Raw genomic sequence first — 22,324 nt, 5'->3', positions numbered from 1 at the left:
TACCCTGATAAATTACCTAAATGCAGTGTTATTGAACTAGCTTTCTAAAATACCCTTATTCAGTCTTGAGAACATTGAGAAGATGTGTGTGTGTGTAATATTTAAAGTGTTGAGAAGGGATCAACTGATAGGAATAAGTCCTACCTAGCAGTTCTTTCTTTCTGTATACATTCTGCTAGTCTTTTGCAACTCTCACAGGTCACATCATAGTGTGGATAGATGAATAATCATGTAGTAAGGGCCAGGGAAACAGTCAATAACAAAATATATTATTTATATCTATATAATTCTGAATATTCTCTGCCTTAGGTTTTCATATGCTCTTTTTTTTAATGAAGTTGTTTGTTTAAGAAGCCAAGATGTATAATCTACCATCTTGTGATTTGAATTGCTTTTTCAGGAATTAAGGGCAAGGGTTCTGTGTTATCTCCACGGTGTCTCATCAAGTGACGCACATCAGATTTTCATCCTGGCTAGCTGTGGTTAAAATGCTGATATGTTTCTCTATGGCTTTTTCTATATAAGCAAAGTGAAATGAAAAATTGAGGCTATTGTTTATATTACTCAATTTTCCAAATACTTCAATGTTTTCTGAAGAAGAAATATTTTGTATTCCATTTATGAAAAAAGTATATTAATGGTTAAAGTGTGCTGTGACTATGTGAAATCAGGGATTGGAATTTACTACTGATGTTTTTGCATTTTAACTCTTCTGTTCATTTCTTTTTGGGGGCCAGGTGATTGGGGATGCACATCAGTGAACCAATAAAGGTATGGGTAGATGATCCACATAATAGATAATCCATTTAAGAATAGAAAGTCAGAATCTTCCTTTTAATTAGGTAAAAACATGACTATGATTTGGAATTTCATTTATAAGTTTGAAATCTGCAATTGATTAGTTTTATTTGCAAATGATTCTGAGGTCGGTCAGCACACACTCTACTTGATCCTGTGTAGTGAATTCTCATATGATCAGCATAGGTAATGGAATATTTCCTTTCCTACTTAAAAAGCATTTTCAAAAGGTTGGTAAATATTTGTTTTTCAGGGATCCATTTATCTTCTTCCTTAGTTCCTAAAGAACTGTTATGGGGTTACAGAAAAATATGATAAATGAGCCAAAGGAGTGTGGTTTTAAATTTTCCCACTACAAGGTTGTATTATTATTGAGTAGACATGCACAGTCTTTGAACACATTAATATTAACTGATTAGGTACTGGATTTTTTTTTTTTAATGCCAGAATTTTGAAATGAGAATAAATCAGTCATGGAGCTATTCTGGCTTTTATTTGTCTGTAGTTGGGTCCATATGAAAATATATTATAACGAGAGAAAAATAGCTAGAAGACATTCCTTTTCAAAGGAATGGCCTGGACTCCAGTTGCTCAATTCCATTCAGTTCTGAGGGCCCCAGTAATGCAGTCTGTAATTGTGTACAAATCCTGTAACAAAGAAAGTGACAACAAAACCCATCTGCTCTTCGTTATCCTTACGCATAATATAAGGGTAAAACCTGGAATGAACTATGGGCTGTTCTGATTAATTGAACTTAACTGATGGTTATCCAGAAACTCTATTTTATTATAACCTTCATGAAATTCTAGTGCAGAGCTTATGTTCACTTCAACATGAACACAATGAAACTTGTGATAATTTAAGACTTTTTAGAAACTGCATCATCATTCTAAATGATAAAGCTCATTACGTACATTGCTTGACTCCAGAGATGGAGATACAGAAGATGTACAAGTCATTATTTGTGTACTGACTACAATTGTTTACAAAAACAATATAAACAAAAAATAATGTACCTGACTAGCCTAGAACATTGGTGGTTTTTGTTTTCTATATTTTTATGTTTTTATATATATATATATATATATGTAATACATGAAATAGTTATATATGTTTATGCAAATTATGTTTATGTATGTGTATATATATATGTAATCATAGTATAGATATAATTTGTGTTTATAAGAGGAAGTATTTTCCATATTTCTACATGATCTTATTGGTTTTCATCTTGCACTTCTCTAATCTCTCAGTGGATTTCAACAATTTATCTAAAAGCATTCAGCTAGTATCCAAATTTCATAACCCTGTAATGACTAAATTAGTGTATATAGTAATTTCTAGATTTTTCCTAAAGGATACATTTCAAGCAGATGAGAGTATTAAAGGATTTATACTTTTTAGGAGGTTAGGGTGCAGAAAGAAGGAACAAAGAAAATTTTTTTGTAGCTTTGGCATTACACTTTTAGAGTTCCTAGGTCCTTAAGAAATTCTAGAATTTGTTGATTCTGGAATATCAACATAAGGTTTTGAGCAGACAGTGATATCATCAAACAGTAATTTGTACAGGGGCTGAAGGCAGGTAGCCCTTGTGGGAGTCTGTAAAAGCAATTCAAGTGTGCATTAATGACTTCCTGGGTGGGTGTGGGTTTGAAACTGAAAGAAACATGGCAAACTAGTCCTCATTGAGAATTTATACTGAGTGTTGTGGACAAAAAAGAGACAGAAGGTTCTAAAGTTTAGGGAATACTTGAGTAGTACAAATACTCAGGGGAGAAATAATCAGATAAGTAAACGGGTAGATTACTGTAGATTTTATTTAGGAAGGCATTGTATTGACTGATCTTTGAACTAAAAGTTGAAAATGGAAGGTTATTTATTGGTAGGAAGAAGAAAAGATGGCTTTCTCAAGGTATGAGGAGAGCAAAGAAAAAATTAGACAAATCCTAATTTCTTTGGGGCACTGAGCAAATGAACAAGTTCTCAACTTAATGAACATTTTAGCCTATTAGCATACTGTTCAGTCATCCATCCATTCATTCATTCATCTCTTTATTGTTGACTTTTGAGGGATACAAAGTTGAGTCATATTTTTCCTGATGTAATAATCACTTTACTGCATTCTGTCTTATTTTAGAGTTGTGAAACGTACATCAAATTTAACTAGAATATTTAAATGCAAACTCAGATTTGTACTTAAAGATCATGGCTCAGAATCTTTTCACTGGGATCTGGGCTGCTATGAAATTACTCCCACTATCTTTACATATTTTGTGATTAAATTTGGTTGTGGGTAATATTGCTGATTAGAAATGTAAATAATGAAATCTAGATATTTACTAGGAAAGAAATATTTCTTTATTCCCCAAACCAAATATTTGTCTCCTTTAAAATACATATTCAAAATTATTTCTGGGTAAATGACTGGAGACCATTGTCCCTTTTGGATAAAATAACTCAGTTTCATATGAAAGTAAAATTTAAGAGTTATAAATGAAGCTATTATAGAAATTTAGCCAAAATGGTTGCCATTTCCTTAGGATATGTCAGCCTCAGTATCCCCTTGAGAGCTGGTTAGGCATGCAAATTCCTGAATTTTACTCCAGTCTTACTGATTCAGAATCTTGAAGGGTGGGGCCCATGAAACTGGTCCTTATGCACACTGAAGTGAGAAAACCACAAATTCTGGTTGATTTTTTTTTTTTTTAAGGTTAACCTATTTATGGTGTCTATTCTTCTAAACTTCAGTGCATCTCAAGTTTGGGACCAAACCTTGGGGACACAATGGTTAGTGCTGTAGCTAATTTTGTGCATTGCTGGATGGTGTAAATGTTGCTTTCTGAAATGATATTTTAATTTTGTGCCCTTAGTAGAAGCGTAGTTTAATAACTTTTAAATACCTAACTAACATATACTTGCTTCTTTCATTATATGCTTTAAAATGTGTCTTTTCTACATAGTAACAATCTCAATTATACTTCATGTAACTACTAGGACATATTTTTTGTTAACCCCTTTCAGTGAATTTCATTAAAGATAATTGATGGTATTTATAATATTGACAACACATGAGCCCACATCATTCAATCCTATGGAGGAACATGACTTTAATTTGTAAACAAGTTCAGGCAGTATTCCTTGTTTTGCATTTTGTTTTTCAGTTCTTTTGATGTGACTTTAAAAATCATCCAAACTTCTCATTTCATTGTATTTTTTTTCTCCCTTTCTTGTCCGTTTTGTTTTCTGGATATGCTGATACGCTTGAGCAGATGAGAATAAGAGTGAGGATTTTGCTCTCTAGTTGCCGTTTCTCAGACAGTTTTCACAAATATTGACACAAAAAGCAGAGCCCAAATTGTGGTTAAGATTTAATCCTGCGCTGTTGCAGGATGCCTTTTTGCTCATTGAAAAAAAAAAATCTTTAAATGTTCATGTTTAAACCCTATCTGTCTGTAGGCCTACCTACTTACCTGCCTGCCTGCCTATTTATTTATTCCAGTCAGTTACAGTTAGGGTCACTCATACAGATTATTTCATTGTGGAGAACAACATTATATATCGTGTAAAAAATATAAAATGTATTGCATAATGTTTGAGCTAAATATACAACTTGGAAAAATAATTTCCTTACTTGGGGGAAGTAAAGTAAGTATTAGTTGGTTTTGCATTTGAGTCATATGATAATCTAAGCAAACATGTAAATCTTCGAACATTGTAGTTAATAATCTTTTCCCTTCCTAACTTTGGCCTTCCTTAGGCTGTTTTCTTGGACCACCAAAATTCTTCCCGGAAGTTCTTCCTAATTCTTCCAGTGGGACTCTGCCCTGTATCGTCCTACTGCATGGCATGCGTGTCTCCCTCTTGTTCATAAATCCACTCTGGATTTTGTTCTTATGTCACCTTAGTAGAGAGGCCTCCCCTGACCACCCCATATAGGATCATGCCTCCTTCCTTCGTCACTGGTTGTCACCTTAGTCTGATTTTTTTTCAGAGCACTTATCACCTGAAATAAGTATTCCAGGCAGGCAAGGACTTTTTGTTTGTTGGATCGTTTTAAACAATCTATACTTGGGGACCTGACTGGTCCCTGACACCAGGAATTATCTAGGATTAATTTTCTTTCTCCCTCTTTTGGAGTTTAAGTTCCTTTAGAGAAGGATCTCCATCTTATTTCTTGCTACATCTCCAGAGCTGAGTATAGTGCTTAACAGTAGTAACTGATCAAAAATAGTTGGTGGCTGGATAAATGTGTAAGTGGAAGAAGCAGAAACACATGTTAGTGGGTTAATGCACTTGCTTCTTGTCAGTCTTCATAATTAAAGTCCTTCCTTAGGATGCCTGTGTTCGCTGTCTTCATTTTGCCCGTTAGGTGTTTACTTTAAAACTCTAAATGGACTGGAGTTTTTATTAAGTGATCAATTCTGAAAAATGTTTTCAGTTTCTAATATAAATTTCATTTGAACTTCTAATGTATTTTAAAGCATCAGTAAGCTGTGGCTTAATTATGCAGGTGTCATGAAGAGTTGGGTTGTGACAGTAGTCCAATGAGTGTAATCACTCACTTCCTGGACCATTATTGTCCAGATGTAGTGGTACTTTAAGCAAACAAATCTGAAAAAGTAGAGCCCAGTGGAGAGCACTTATGATAGGTTGTTTCAAGATCCAGCAAACCAGCTTATGATGCGGATGCGAACTTTTTTGCACGAAGCAATGTGATTAAGCTATGTTAAATGGAAATCTATACAAAACCAGTGAAATTGTTAAAATATTCAAATATGCCATATTGTAACAAGAAAACACTGCAATGCACTGAAATCAGCAGTGGAACAGCTGTGTTTTAAAGGACAGTACTTTGAATGTCACTTGACAATTTGCTTTCAATTAGAAGTAATTTACAGGAAGATGCCCACAAGCTAATCTTTACAGGATAATTAAGTTCCATTTTCTTTACTTTTAATTAAAAAGCAGAAAAGATTTAGCTGATCCATAAAAAATGTTCTGTTTAAACATTCATCAGACTTCACACTCTTTTTTTGTTATTTGTTGTAGCAGATGTTATCAAAAGTGCAGTCTGCTCTGTTTTAAACCCTGAGTACTTGGGAAGTGAAACATGAGTTGCAGTAAGCATGTACTGGTGAGGTGTGATCATTTAACATCTGTATGTTCAAAGGGAATATAAGAGATACTGCTGTTCCTTTGCTTAATTGTGTTCCGTCTGATGCATTTAATTGTACTGCAAAACCACATATATCAAAATGAGAACCAGTGCAACTTTTGAATTCCAAACATGGTACATGGTAGCATGATACTTATAAAAAAAATGCTTCAATGTCTTAAGATGTCTATTGATTCAGACGTGACGTTATTTTATAATCCTAATAATATAAAAGTTGACACAGTATTTTAACATGAAAAGTTATTCATTGAAAAGGTGGGAGTTTTAATGTGATGTTCTAAAGTAATTTAAAACTATTCTCTGTATTAGCACAGTTTATTCAGCATCATTGTTGTTTTTATTTGGCAAAATAAAATATGTTGCCAAGGACATTTGGAGTTTTTGGTTTTATAAATCATTATTGACCGGTGGTATTTTGTTTTGTTTTGTTTTTTTTAGCTGATGAGAGCTGAAGACAGATTTATCATGCTTACTCTAGGTTAAAGAGTTTTGCACCAAAAATTCTTCAGGCAACAACTCTAGTCCAGTATTATGGTATTTGTTTTTTTATTGTTTCTTATTTTTACTTTTGGCTATTTAATCAGTCTGTTTATGTTGGTAATATTTTTTGTTTCTTTGGGATCTAGAAGATTTCCATAATTTGAAAAAAAGTTTGGCCACTATAGAGCAGAATAAATACATTTTTTTGGAACAGTAATCCATTCACTAAGCTTTTTGTGAAACAAGATTGATTTTCAATTTTCTGATCAAGAAGTACCTAAAATTTAAAGATGCTATTAAAGCTACCCATTTTTACTCTCTTTTATTTTCTTACTTTATTTCCCCCCTCTTCAAAGGAGAACTAGCAAGGTTGCTCACAAGCCCATTCATTTATTTATTTGCTTTTGCCATTTAGATTTGTTACATGTAGGGAATATGCCCAAAGGCACTTTGACCAATCCAGTTTGGGAGACTGCAAAATAAAGAAATGCAATTTATTTTAGCATATATTATAAATTTCAGGTAGGAGCTTAATTATAACAATCACAATGCATTCATTTAAATGGAGTATGTGTTTGAACATGTAAATGTCATCAGGTTCTGTAATGAACTGGTGAAAACGTATGCTTCTCTTATTGAAAACATAACACCGGGAAAAGATTAAGCATGCCCGGTCTTCCTTCGTCCTTCTTTTTTCTTTGGTAATCAGCACCTGTTTGATGACATCTTTTTGATCTATGAAAACTATAGTATGAACTCCTTACATGGACCTTCTGATGGAAGGGAATTGTAATGAATAGTGGTTAAACTTTCCACTTTCAGGAGAATTCTACCTTTCCTTGCCATCCTATAAATTCCTTAGTAAAGGATAAAGCAGTTTTGGTATTGTTCAGGAGAGCGCAATGATTTCTCTTTGGTGTTTGGGTTTCAAGTTTATGACTGCTTTAGAAGGTTGGGACAGATTTTGTGTGTTTGTGGTGCTTGGAAGAATTATTACCAACTGACCTTAGGTAGGGTTTGGCTTGTCCATTGTACCCAGTGCATGGCTTGTACGTGATGGGTCATCATTAATGGTTATGAAATGACTGGTAGACAATATAATACTGCAAAATATAATACACATCTCCATTTGATTCGTTATACACATCTAGTGAAGAGAATTCCTTATTTTTTTTTTCCTGTAAGTTCAAAAGGACCTGCTGTGATCTAAGAAGCTATAAGCAATTGTATTGCTTTTCATCTGCTTCAGCCCTGGGTTTCTTGTAAAGCTAGGGGCTATGAATATTGAACTTTTTACAAACTATACATACAACCTGATATATAAAAGAACTAGGTTTTCTTTAATATGCAGAAATGTATTATCTCCTCCTTTAAGAGATAACAAAGATGAATATCTTTCTTGTCCTTATTGAGTTTTTGTTTTTTCTTTGTAGTTTCTGCAGCTTACACCCCTCTTCCACACATTTTAGGTTACAGTAATGTTTTTAGAATTAATTTTTAATCCAACACATTTCTGTTTCTCGCCTGTATTTTCTAGAAGTGAGTCTTGAATTTGCCACTGTTTTTCCTTTTTATTGCCTCATCCTGCTGTAATCTCTCCTTCCTCAAGTTTCCCAGTTTGACCTTCTAAAACCAGTAGGTAACATGCCATCATTGCCTAAAATCTGCTGTTACTTCCTAATACCTGTTTCCTTTAAATGTGAGTTCTTCGCCATGGTTTTAGGAGTTTACATAATTTGCATTACTTTTCCTTTCCCAAACAACTTATCTCCTCTTCAGCCCAAACAGAGCATCTGCTCCCGTGCTCCCTGCGTCGCCTCCCCCTAACACACCTTCTCTTCAGGGCTCTGCCCCTTGACTTTCTTATGTAACTCCCTGCCCTTTCTCCTTTATCATCTAAATTTTTCACATTGAAAAGGTCCAGTGGAAGTCCCACATCCTCCAATAACTTTTCCAGTATTCTTCTAATCCTCAGTAATCACTCCTTTTTATGTTTGTTTTGCAATAATAGCCTTAGTCATTTGACACTTGTTTTCTGTACTTTGGCTACACTTGTAATTGCTTTGTCTCCCTATGAAGAATGTATTTTAAGGACGGAAAAAAAAAAAGAGTTCTTTGCCTTTTTTGCTTTTTTGTAAGCCTTAAATCTGATAGCATTGTGGTAAGCAGGTTATAGGCATTTCTTTCATATCTTATTTGATTTTTAAAAATAGACTATACATTAGAAATTTATAACTAACTGCATAAATGTGTGGGGACAATACTGAATAATATTTTCTTATACATTTAGTACAAGGTTTTTTTTTCTTTCAAAGACTTGGAAATTATATTTTACATTTTTACATTTGTTTCTAGAAAGACTTTCTGCTGCTTAGGAAAACACGTATTCTCTTAAAAATTATTATCCCCTAGTCTGGAGATAGAGATAAATCATCAGTTTTTAAGAACTATCATTTTAGTTCTCAATAACTCATTTTGGAGCTAATATGTTAGTGAAAAGAAGGCCATGTAAGTCATCTATCTCCTTAAGCACAGAATGGCAATGCCACCCTGCCACTGCCTATTACTGGGTTCATCAGAGATTTTATGTATTTGTAATTACCCTTCCATAAATAGTTTGCAACTTGACCATAGCATTTTGCCACTCTATTAGAATGAGGCACAAGGTCCAAGTTAAAAGCAAAATCCTCAATGAATTTAACAAAATTAAGCTAAGAGCTTTAGGTTATAGGAGCAGAGTTAATGGATTCAGCTGTTCTTTACTTTCACTTTAACCAACAAATTTTGCATTCATTTTCCAGATGTAAACCTCATTCAATTAAATTGGAGTAAAATTAATTTTGTGAAACTGTTGTATCACTCCTGGATATAATTGGAGATAGCATATAGAGTGTCATAGAACTAGAGCTAGCAAATCTGCATTTGTGGGGATTTTCACTAACTGTATTGTGGAAGGATTTCCAGATTTATTTTTAATGCATACTTTTCAACTTTTGCTAGGGTTCTTTGATATGACTTAGCTGTGGCCCAGGCTGGATTGTGATGGGGTCTATAATTCAGCGGTGGCCAGTGCCAGAACCAGAGGCAGGCAGCATATGGCAGTGCTACTCAAAGTGTGGGTGGTCCGTGCACCAAGAACAGCAGCATCACTGGAACCTGGTTAGCAAAACAAACTTGTGGGCTCCACCCCAGACCTGCTGACACCGAATCTCTATGGATGGAGCCCAGGAATATGTGGGGTAATAGGCTTTCCAGGTGGACCTTATACATGCCAAAGTTTAAGAGGAACTGATCTATGGAATTTCAGAGGTCAGTTCTATTATCAGACAAGCCCATCCTCCATATTTCAATTGAACAAGTTGTAGCTAATGATTTTTCTCTCTCATCCGTCATCATAAAATGCAGACAGAAAATTTGAATCAATTTTTTTTTCTAATATTGGTCATTTCACGGCTTTTAATCTGTATTCTGAACTGATTCATCTGAATTTATTAAAATGTAAGAGCTAGAGCCGTGGAAAGCCCATAATCTTTTCCAAGAGCAGGTGTGTGCTTTATTCAGCTTTGTGTCTTTCCAGCATAGCAGAGAACAAAAGCAACTGAAGAGCAGCCCTATTCTGGCTGTATTTTGGCCAGAATAGGTATCATTTTGGCACATGTCTGTGCTCTTTCATCATACAGGAAACTCTCTGTGGTATGAGTCAAATTGCAGATTCTTTGAACAACTTGATCAGGCTGATGTTTTCCTAAAGGACAGAAGTTGTTAGTCTCCATACTAAATCATTAATTGCTTTTACATGTTTACATGTTAAGTAATAGGTGACATGGAGTTCTGCATATTAGTTATAATATAAGACTTATAAAATAAGTGGAACATTTCTTGAGATACAAAGTTTTTGCTCTTTGCTACATATATGTGCTAGTTATATATTTCATCATCACACAATATAGTTAGTGACATTTTAAAAGATATATTACAGCAACTTCTGTAGTTAAAATTCATTTTAAAAATGGACTCATAATAATGCTTTATAGAAATTGCAGGTGTGACTATAATAGATCCTATTTATGTATATGTGAATGTATGTGTGTATGATATTCTTGGAAATCCTACAGTATATTGTGAAGTGTATGAAGATAATTTTTGTCTTTTTCAGCTCAGTAGTAAATATCAAGGCATCTAGTAACAAAATCATATCAGATAGGAACTGTTTAGCATTTATTTAGGTAGCATAAAATTTGCCCTCCTAAAATTTTTTTCTTTTTAAGTTATATAACATTGTGGGGTTATAATAATTATACTGGATCTGGGCTAACTGGTCTTTATATTGGTGCTGTGAAGTCTGTATTTTACATCTAACTGATTGTATTGAATTTGTGTTATGTCTGATATCTACTGAAAAATTATAATACCCTAGAGGGTTATTACTATTAGTGACATGGAGATAGTGTGATCACAGGCTCTGCTTTTCATTTAGAAGGACTCCGATTTTAGCATGCTTTGTGTCTTGCTACATTCTCTTATTCTGTTCATTTATTTTACTTTTATTGACAATCTTTAAATACTATTCATATTATAATGTTATGTTCTTAGAGGATGAAGAAGACATATTATGTAAGTAATACACAGTTCCTTTCCTCAAGAGGATCTTCCCCTATGAGTGAATAAATGTGTGGGAAGACTGAGGGTTTGGAGCTCTGGAAGGTGGTAAGACACCTGTCATGGGAGAACAATTCTTGGCCAATATTTTTCTCTTTGCTTGTTTACTTTGGCAGGGACTTTATGGAAGTACTAAAGGCTGAATATGTATATCCAATTACATTTATATGGTTCAAGGACTTGGAAAATCAGGCTTCTTGAATATTGTACGCTTGCTAAAATATTTCTTAGTATCCTTTTTAGGGTTTTAGGTACTTGATGAAAATTTAAATTATTTTATCTTCATTTCATCCATGACTCTAGCAGTGTCTTATGTACTTCTCTTTGGCACACCAAATATATAGAAAACATGTTAACTTATCTCATGTGGGTGGCAGCACCACCAAATGTACATTTTTAAAGAACATTTGCTCCAGTGGCTGTAAGGTGGAAGCATTGCCAAATTATTTGGGTTAAATATTTGTGTAACATGTCTTTTTTGACCTTTACTTTTACTTTTTCAATGAAGGAAGAAATGAAAAAAACTAACATTTATTGTGTGCCCGTCGTGTGCCAGGTGTTGTGCCACATGCTTTAGATGATTTCATATTGTCCTCACAACGACACTTCATATCAGTCTCAGAGGAATAAAAAATGTGTCTGAGATTCAAACTGAGCTCTACCTCCTTATGCTACAGTGTTTCTGCCACAACATGCTACCTCTTGTCATGAGGCCATGTGCTAACATTTTGTGCAAGATGGAGTAATAAATGACATCTAGTTCCTGCTTCTGAGACATTTACAAAGGAATGGAAGAGAGAGAAAGCTTTAGTGAAAATAGGGCAGAGGGATTTCTAAGGAGCTCTGTGGGCCACATGCTCCGAGGGTATATATATGAAGGAGGAAAAATCCATGTCCAAAATCAATTTTTTTCTCCTCTAATTTTCTTAAAATTAACTAAATAATGGATGAATAGGTAATGCTCAGAGTGTGGTTTATACCCTGTCTGTCCACTTGAATGTTTTTGAAAAGTGGGTTTAATTTTTTTTTTTCAGGGAAAAAAATGAAAGGAAAGGTTGGCAAAAGACAGGCATAACCAGCACCAATTCCTGTATACTGGCTTTAGTTTCAATTGGGAAATCCTGATACTCTTTGGATATTTTTCTTTGTATACTGTTACTCAAAAGTCCAGGACACTTATAAGGCCTTTCTTTCCTGATATAGATGAGATACATTTTATTAAGAAAATCTTTGTGGTATTAATAGTATGGAAATATTATTCCCCATATTTGAAACTCATTTGGAGCTTTCTTACTTAAGGGTTGAATAGATGGTTGCTGGATAAAGGCATCTGTAAAATAATAATTGAGTGTATTTATAAAAATGGCTTTTCATTTTGGTTTTGTAATGTGTACTTGTAAATTTTTAAATGTTATGACATATTGTCTAGATTGCTTGACTGGGGGAGGGGAGAACTAAAGTAATTCAGACAAGCAATAATCACTAGGTCAAGAAATAGGGGAATTAAAATGTGATTCATGGCAAGTAGGAGTGAGACATCTACATTCTGAAAATTAATTATGAGACTTTTTATTTAAATTATAATCAGGAAGGGAAGTTCAGGAAAAGAAAGAGGTTCAGGGAAATTTTATATGTACTCATCTTGAGTACAAATTAGTAAAGATCTTAGATTCAACTCATATGTCAGAGTCCATTAAAGAGATTGGAAACCCCTATTTCACTATAACTGAACTGCCTGGAAATTTAACCTCCAAACATACTTATAATCAAAGGTGGGGATTGTGTCTGTCTGGACAAGTCTGCATATGTGTCCATGATGGAGGAGTACAAAGTAGAAGGATACTTGATTTTACATGGTTGACAAAGATAAGATCTGTTGGCCACAGCAAGTGGGAGAGCTCTTCTAAAACACCCAGATCTACAAATTACAGAAAAGAAATTCTTTTCCACTCACCTAGACAGCAACCATTTCCACTCTTGCAATCCCCAGAGTGGGTAGTGTAGCTGTAGATTTGGCTTTGCCTCTGACGGCCCCAGGTCTCAAGGGCGCTGACCTTACTGCTCCAGCCAGACTCCCAGTTAGTCCTGCCCTTTCTCTTTTTGGCTCACTTTCCTTCCCACTGAACTTTTCTGTCTTGGGCCTTATTATCTCAACTTGCTCTTAGTTTCCAAACTTCTTTTTCACTCACTTGGACAAGCCCAGCCAGCTTCATAAGTGATGGTGTAAGGGGGCCCTGGCCTGCCCTGTCCTATTTATTAGGCATTAGGGCACTTGGCATGTTTTCATTGTGAGCTTTGGTGGCCTCATAGCTCACAAGAGGAAGCTAATACACAGTAATTTTAGATCCAGTGATAGTTGGGTGGGAGATAACTGGACATTTCAGTTTGCAACTCTGTTCTTCCCACAGCTAATACTGGAAATATCATTTGATTTTGGAATGGCAATATAAAAGGCAGGATTTTAGATTTGACGACTAGAAATCCCAGTCCTAAACTGCTGAGGACATGTTACTGGAAGCATATAATACTCCTTCCAGTGGATGGTAAACCTCTTAGAGTAGCAGATTTTATATTTAAAGCAGGTAATTGAATACACTGCATAATCACTGAAGTAGTTTGTAAAACTGACCAATATAATGAATGGACTTTGAGATTAAAAAACCTTTTTACCATAAAGAACATTTTCAGATACTCATCCAGTAAGATCAACAAGTAGTAGTTAAGTTTTTTCTTTGTTTGTTGTTTAGTTAGCAAAGTGTAATGGGGAAGGTACAAAATCAAAGGGGAAAGAAGATTTCTCTTTTAGTCTGGTCAGGATGGCTTTCCGAGGAGAAAGACAGAGGAACTCATCCATGGACACCTTACATACCTGCGTAAGTTTAAAGATGTAGCACTTTTTAAGGGAACAAATTAATTTAATTCCAACCTCATTTAGTTTTCCATGCTGTTCAGAATCCTCAGAGTTTTCCAAAATGATTATTTCCAGCAATAATTTCAGCCTCTGTTAAAGCTTAGGTATAAGACTGGCCCTATCTTTATAAATGCATTGTTTAGTTAATCCACCCTTACTGACAGGTATGTAGTTAAATTCCAAGTGTCTTATTCAGTATCCAAGTGACACTATAATATCTCAAAAATGAATGACCATGCTCATTCTGAATGCAGAGTGACATACTGACTTGTGAAGACACTGAATTGACGTTGCCTTTTAATTATGCGTGGAAGTTAAGTCACCAGGCATGCTCTACAATATTGAATTACCTGTCTTTGGCTTTCCATCTGTAATCTGGGGTCGTTTATTTGTTAGATAATGAGAGATAGAGGAGTAAAGATTTCTAGATACTGATGGAGGAATCACTGAAGAGGCATCTTTTAGAATAACTGTATAGTTTCCACAAGTGCAGTTAATTCTTTATTAAAGTGTTATGAAATATCCGCATGGAAGATAAGTTAGATAGACATATCATATTGAGAATATTTTTATATTAAATCTCTATGAGGTAGGAGAACATACAATAGGGATAATTATTTTAAGGAGATGAGAGGTAATTGCTACTGTTAGTAGTACCTATTATTTAAAACTAAATTAATCTAAGGCTCTGGGATTTTTACCTGCTTGTCCATATACTCTTACAACTTTGAGCCTAATCAGACAGCTGTGTGTGTCACAGGCATTCAAAAGTTAAGTGGAAATATTGACTCTAAGTACTAAGCAGGTGGGAGGACCAGTTTTTTTCCCTCTTTATTTTATTCCTGACTTATTTCATTGTGAAACTGAGCACTCAAAAATATGGCAACTCTCTTCATCCCCAATGTCTGTTCTCTCAGCTTCCATTGTTAAAATGACTCGGTTTTGCTTTATGTAGAAGAATGTGGAATGTACATCTCTTTGTTCCCTTTTCCTGGTTTTTACCATGACTGTCCATAAATTTCAAGGTAAGGAAGAGAACATTAGGTTTGACTGAAATGAAAGTAAGTGGGGGTGAGGTTTGACTTGTGCTCTGGTAAGGAAGGAAACGTGTCTGGAGAAAGGAAATGTGCTGAGAGAACTGGGGTCACAACTCTGGGTTCTGGAAAAAGAAATTGTAGTAGATATTACCTGCTTTTTTGGGAATGGCCTTCTTCTAGCCTCAGCTGAATGGGCCCTCTATTTTTATTCCACTTAACAGAGATGAAAAACTTTGGTTGCAAATGCTGGATGAACATATCATGTCTAATTTCAGTATGTCTAATTAAATTTCATTAGTAGGTCAATCAAGAGTATGTAAATGGCTGAAGTTAGACCTTCTTATGCTCTGATAGAATATAGAGATGGTAAAGAAAGAAAGCTGGAGAGGCCAGGGGCACCTAAAATGAAGAGAGTGATTACTGCAGTGGAGGGAAGTGGAATGCAACTGTCTGGTATTGTGTAGACACTGCCTATCAGAGTGCCTGGCTTATAATAGCTGTTAAGCAAAAATACATCTCAGCATTGTCTAGGACAATTTGTAGGTTTGACCTAGGAACTTTTTTGAAGTTCATGGCTATGAGTTCCAGTGGTTCTGTTTCATTTGATTTACAAAGTTCTTTTCAACATTAACTTTACAATGAAGGAGGTTTATTTCCAGAAGATGTTTTAGCCAGTGGTATACATGTCATGATTTATGACTAGAACAAATAATAAAATATATAAAACCACACATTATGGGGCCTATTAAGTTATTTCTAGATAACTTTGCTCCAAAGTTAAACTGGCTATGTTTTTCCATGTCTATATCTGATAAGTAGGTTTATCTCAACATCAGCTTTTCAGAAGATTAATAATCCCTGTTTGTTAAGAGGGTCTGTTATAAAGCTGAAGACAATTATTGTGATGTGAATCATGTAAGCATGTGCTAAATAATATTATGCTTTAATATATTTAAAATATCTGATATTGGAAGTATATTTTTGATCAGATGTCTACAGAAATGGGAGGTGTACTTGGTAAGATAAAAAGTGGTTAGGCTAAAAAGATCTTTTTCTTAGCTTGAGTAATACTATGGTATCAAAGCTTTAACCTGAATTATTAGTGCATATAAATCCATTTTCTTAATTAAATGAGGCCTTTGGCCATTGAACACCAGTGTATGGGCAGAGTTAGTAACTAGATGTTATTATGAGAGTGGCCTGGCCACATAATCCATTAGAGGTAGGATTCAGTTATATTGGTAGCAGCAAAGTGATTTTTATGGTTCTAACAATCTTCCCTTTGTTCTGTCAGTATCAATTATTTCAGTACTAATAAAAATCTAAAAAAGGGGTCAAGTTTATGATCTGTGCTTTGGATAGATAATTTGTCACATTTCTATCTAATAAGTCAAGAGTTTTTTTCTTTCTGGAAAAGGCCTGTACTATATGTTTTATCTAAACTACCTTAGTGTGTGACTATAGGAGAGTGAGAATAATCTTATGGGATTTTAATGTTGAAAATTTCATTGAAGGGCATGAATATATATTAAAATAATAAGTATTTACAATAGTATGTACATATGTGTTTATGATAGTATGTACACATATGGTTATGACTTCAATAGTGAGTATTACATATTTCCTTTGGGAATTTTATTGGTATCTACAATTAGGCTTAACATTTTGGAGAAATACAGTAGCATGTTACATGTAGGGTTACAAGTGAGAGGAAATCTAGGTACTGATTCAAAGTTTTGGTACACCTTTCAGATGAAACACTAGTAAATTAATGGAGAACTCTGAAGTGATAGTGCAAAGTCATTCAAGTGCAAAACTGGCATAGTATAATGGGAATATGGAACTTATTTTGTGACATTATACAAAATCTATAATATGAGAAGATAACAAGAAATAGTACATGTAATTTGCATGGTACATAAGTACTTAATAAATGCTAGTTTTTCTTTCTAGTAAATAAACATTTTTATAGGGAGGTAAATACCAGCTCAGCAAGGATGAATTTTCTAGTAATTCTTTTCCAAAACTGTGACCTGATGACTTTCCATCTTGGAAGAATTCAAGAAGTGTTCAGTTGACCATCCTTCCCTTGTAAAGGGAAAAGCATTGAATGGGAGATTGGGGTACATGAACTTTATGCATGATTTTTTAGATATTATGTCCATTGTGGCATGGAGTCTATCTTAGTGATTTGTGCTATACTGTATACAACACAATTCTGTGGAAACCTGAGAGGAAATGGAGCTATTACAGAAGGGCCTATATCAGGCACTGGTTGGTAGGATTAATAAAAATAGGCCCCAAACAAGTCCACCACATATACTCTTTTGATAATAACACTGACTGATGATTTGCTGTAGTCCAGGCACATTGCAAGGTCTTTATACGAATTATTTTAGCCTATTGAGTGTGATCTCTATTTTAAATATGAGGAAATGAAGGCAGAAAAAATGATTTGCTCAAGTTCACATGGCTGGTAAGGTACAGATTTGGGGTTTGAACCAAGTTGTCTAACTCCAAAACTGAAGCAAGCTTTTCATTACGTATTCTGTGCTATGTCTACACACAGAGCAATTGTCCTGATGCATCTTCATAATAGGTTCTGAGGATGCCATGATCCTATACTACGTGGGTCTTTAATATATTGGGTACTACTGATGCTAATTAGGCATGGGACCTTGGTATGTATTTGGCAAGTCATGAAGCCCTAGAATTCAAGATGTAGGGTAGAGGTTCCTGAATCCCAAGAAATGTTAAGGCTCTGTTTAATTATGTTATTTGTGTGTGTGTGTGTAAGCCTGTGTCCACACATGATGGTATTGCTAAAATATACTCTGAGCTGATCAAACAAGACTTATGGTAAGGAGGAAATAGGAAATTGGTATTCTTTTGGTCATTTAAGTCCAAAGAGCTGAATTTCTCAGGGATATATACATTCTTATAATGGACATGTAAATCCCTAAATGATGGATTTACATAATTCCCTGGATTATAATGTGCCTTAGTAATGAAGGAGGATGGAGATAATTACACTGTCCACATCCTAGAATACAAAGGGATTTTAAGAAGAGTTTGTAAATCTTAGGGGAAAGAAACCAGATCAACTGGTTAAGTTGGGCTACAGAGGTCATCTGAGGGCATAGATTCATTAGAGTCATCAGAAGGTCATGAGGAACAGCAGACCAGCTGGTAGACCCCTGAAATGGTTATACAAATTCAAATTCAGGAAATTTGTAAGAATATTAAATTGCTGGTTATGGGTAGAGATATGAAATTGAAATACATATTATTTGTATGTGATAGGAAAGTCATACTCTCCTACATAAGAATAGAATATGATACTGGATTAGATTGTTGACTGGAGGAAAAAGTACTATAAAGAGTATTATTAGGATAATTGACAAAATTTGAATATGGACTGTATATTACATAGTTGTATCTATCAACATAAATTATCCCCAATTAGTGAAATGTTTACTGGCTGTGTAAAAAAATTTCATCCCTTGCAACTTACTTTTAAATGGTTCAGTGAAGTGATAACAATGATGATATTGTTATTATTACTGAGAAAGAGACATAAAACAATTGTGACAAAATGTTAACAATTTGTAATTCTAGGTGTTTAGAATTGCGTGTTTAATATTTTTAAACTGTAACTTTTTCAAAGTTTAAAATACAAGAAATAAAAAATTGAAAAAAATAGATGTATCTAACAAAAACCATAATAGTACTAGTAGTAGTAATAACAATAATGATGATAATAATAATAATTATAAATGTGTACTTAGCTTTCTAGGTATGTAAAAGTCTGATATACAAAAGTATACAAAGCTCAGAATAACTATGATGGAGATACTAGAATAGAAGGTTAACTATCATGTACTGAGTTTAATTTTAATGCGTCCATATTAGTGCATACCTAATAGTGACAGAAAACACTTCTCAAACATTTCCTTGAAGGGCAGTGTACTTTGCAAATTGTCAAACATATTCTTAAGCTTTGTTGGAGATAACAGTGCAATGTAGAAAAAGTAGGTAGGAAAAGAAAGCTCTTCTAAATTGTATCCATTAGGAGTGTGACATATTACGACTTGTAATTGGAAAAAAGGAAAGGTGGATGATAATGATCAGAATAGAGTGTAATTTAAAACACTGTGTAAATAAAGAAGAGGCTTCAGAAAATGTAGAGGAAATGAAAAGAATGTTCTGAGTATGAGTAATATTTAAAATCCATAGACCACCTCCCCCTTCATATACATAAGGCCCCTGAATGATCCGACCAGCATGATTTTAGGTTCCGCACTCCTTATCTTTAACTCTCTGAGAAACAAGAAGTTCACTGCTGTTCTTTATGGCTAGGCAAACCTGTGGTGGCAAACCACTTTGGTCTTCTTTTCTGACCGTATGATCCCTGGGGGTGTTGCTCTTATCTGCTTAAGAAGCAAAGGGAAGTATCTGCAAAAGGACAAAGCAAAACCCGTATTTTGGTTTTTACTTCCTCAAGTCAGCCAGCCATTCATTGAACTTTCATTCATATTTTAACAACATTTTTTTCTCTTCAGGTACACCTAGAAGTCCTTTTGAGCTCTTTTTGGCAGACCTTGCATTCTAAGTTCATTTATTACTACCTTTCTCCAATTTTATTTTCCTTTTCATCTGTTCCTTAGACCTCTATTTAAGTGCCAAGACATTTTTTTTTCCCTTTCACTCTCAAGACAGCTCTTAAAGGGATCTGTGAAGAGTAGTCTGGATTTCACAGAGCTGTGGCTTCTGCCCGTGCCATGATTATTATTATTATGTACTAGATAAGCAGGGAAAATAAATTTCATGTGGATAGAGTGCTTTAAAAATGGAAATAAAGAATGCTGCAAAAACGGAAGATGATTATTTGACAAAAAAAAATAGCAGCGGAGATGGTGCCTAATTGCATGCTTAAGTCAGAGAAAAGAACTACAACAAAACAAAACAAAAGAAATGAGATAAAGAATAGAGAAAACATGAAAACTATATACACTTTTTTCTTTTAAAAACATTACAACCAAGAAAATGATAAAGGAGAACATTGTCCCTTTATCAGATGGGAAAGCAAAGCTCTTAACTGATGACATACAAAAGGCAGAGACTTTTAATAAGCATTTTCTTTACCTCTGTCTTCGCACAAAAAGGTCATCTTTGATCTAATCACTGGAATAGCCAGCACCTGGGCTGGGAGAGCAGAAAGTCATGATAAAAGGAGGAATGAACTAGAGATGTGCAAAAAAATAAAAAATAAAATAAAAGGTTGTTCGAATGCTGGGTTGGCAAACTTTAATGTATAAATGGAACTCTGTAAAAGTATGGGGTGTCAATTCCCTTCCTCTTTTAGGGACCTCAGTTCATATGATACATACAATCTCTTTCAATTAAATAATAAATAGTAGTTTTGTATGTGCAGAGCCTAGAGGAAATCAGGTGGGACTATGACATAGTCTCATTTCTCAAGAAACCACACATGGAAACTAGTCTTGGGTGAGAGTTTCTAATAAAATAGCATAATGTGGTTTATTTATAAAAGTATTCATAAATCATGCACAACTCATGAAAAAAAGTCCTCATGGGTCTAGAGATACTTATCAGTGGTGTTAAGCAACCTCGGGAACATTTTATCAAGTTACTTAAGTATGAGTTTTAAACTAGGACTTTTTTTTTTTAATGAAGGAGAAAGCTGATACCGTGGGAGAACAACAAAGGTTTGGTCAGCTGGCCAGGCTCAGGAACACAATGGCTTAGCAGCCTAGGGAGCAGTGGCTTGACGTGGAAAACCACCCAGAGTGCTACTAGTTAATGACTGAATCATAGTCCAAGATGACATCCTGGATTTCCCAATATTCTTCCTATAAAGTGGTTCAAGTTTGTGGGAGTAAAAACAGCTTCTTCTTAGGTTCAGATCGCCTAACACCATAGGCAGAATGAGGGCCCTATTTCTATCTACTACCCTAGAACTTTGCCAGAACCCAGGCTATCAATCCTTTGTGATTTTGTTGCTGGCATATGTATGTAACTTGATTTTGATTAATTATTCTGATAAAGAAGACCATGATATCTTTATTAGTATTTTGTGGTAAGGAGTTTGGAGATAGTATTTTGTTCTTGTTATTTGGTATTTGTCTAAGGGACCTAAAATCCTCAAAGTTTTTCCTAATCCATGGCAACCTGGGTAGGAAAAATTGGTCTTTTACCTCCTGAGCCCAAATCTGAGTTTTAGGATTTATCACACTCCAGAAAGGAAAATGATTTGCTGGAAAGAAATCTAACAGGGGCATCAATTGTTAAAAAAACCTTAGGATCGCCAACTACTTCCATAGGGTGGGTGTATGAGAAAGAAGAGAGTCAAGGGGACAGGAGAGTTGCCTGGGACCTCCTACCTGCAGAAAGATTTTCATCAGGAAAGAAATAGGAAAAGGGAGGAGGCTAGGAGAAAGGGGTGAGGTCTGCTGGGGACAAAGCCTCTGGTCAGCAGTGTGGTGACAAAGAAGGAAGAATCCATGGAGAGAGTCACACTTCCCCATATGACCTTTGAATAACCAGTGATTCTGCCCACTGGTAAGTATGGCAGAATTGGTGTCCTGGAATATAACCAGGCAGATTAGAGACCTTTCCACTTGTCAGGTAGGGTAGTGAAGACAGGAATTTGTAAGTAAGCTGATAAGGCCTTGGTATGTAGATTAGATATTACAGGTCTAACTATTTTTTATTATATCACTCGTTAGTCTCTTTAATGTGCATAAAAGGACTAAGATGAAGAAAACTGGCCCATAATCATAGCCTCAGATAATTTTTGAGGTCATTCATTCTTTCCTTCTCTGGATGCTATGCCATCTTGTCCAATACTTTGCTCCTGTAGTTTATCTGTTCTTTCTTCTGTAATGTTTCTAAGTACAAGATCATTCATCTGTGAATAAAAATGTTTTATCCTCGTCAGTCACAAAATCCTCCCATTATTCCTTATACCACTCTGCTTCTCCATGTTCTATTCAAGGCAGAAAATCTTGAATTTTTGTCTCTAGTCTTGTTTCCATTCTTTTGTCTCCTGTTCACTACTCAGCTCCACCCCAGTCAGGCCCTTTCCCCAGCTTTTAACTCTGCTGTGAAGGTTTTCAGTTACTTCCATGTAGTCCAAACTCTTGATAACATTCAACAACAATGACTACTCGCTTCTAGAAGCACTTTCTTCTCTTAACCTTAGTAATATCCCATGCTCCTGGTTTTTGTCTTATTTGATT

The 22,324-nt window shown here is 34.9% G+C and overlaps 1 protein-coding gene across 4 annotated transcripts in view; it reads left to right on the top strand.

The window, feature by feature from the left end:
* The window catches only part of ZFPM2 (zinc finger protein, FOG family member 2), a 462,487-nt gene that overhangs the window by 30,767 nt on the left and 409,396 nt on the right, over positions 1-22,324 (top strand). The window contains exon 1 of one of the 4 annotated variants that reach the window (XM_057497831.1): positions 5,140-6,509. The exons of the other annotated variants lie outside the window; for them this stretch is intronic. The gene's annotated coding sequence lies outside the window, so the exon portion shown is untranslated. Of the gene's footprint in view, positions 1-5,139; positions 6,510-22,324 lie in introns of those variants that run through there. 4 annotated transcript variants of the gene reach the window in all.

This window comes from Manis pentadactyla, chromosome 3 (genome assembly GCF_030020395.1).
Source record: "Manis pentadactyla isolate mManPen7 chromosome 3, mManPen7.hap1, whole genome shotgun sequence".
Classification (NCBI taxonomy): domain Eukaryota; kingdom Metazoa; phylum Chordata; class Mammalia; order Pholidota; family Manidae; genus Manis; species Manis pentadactyla.
Note: the sequence above shows the minus strand (reverse complement) of the source record. Positions and strands in the feature narration are given on the sequence as shown.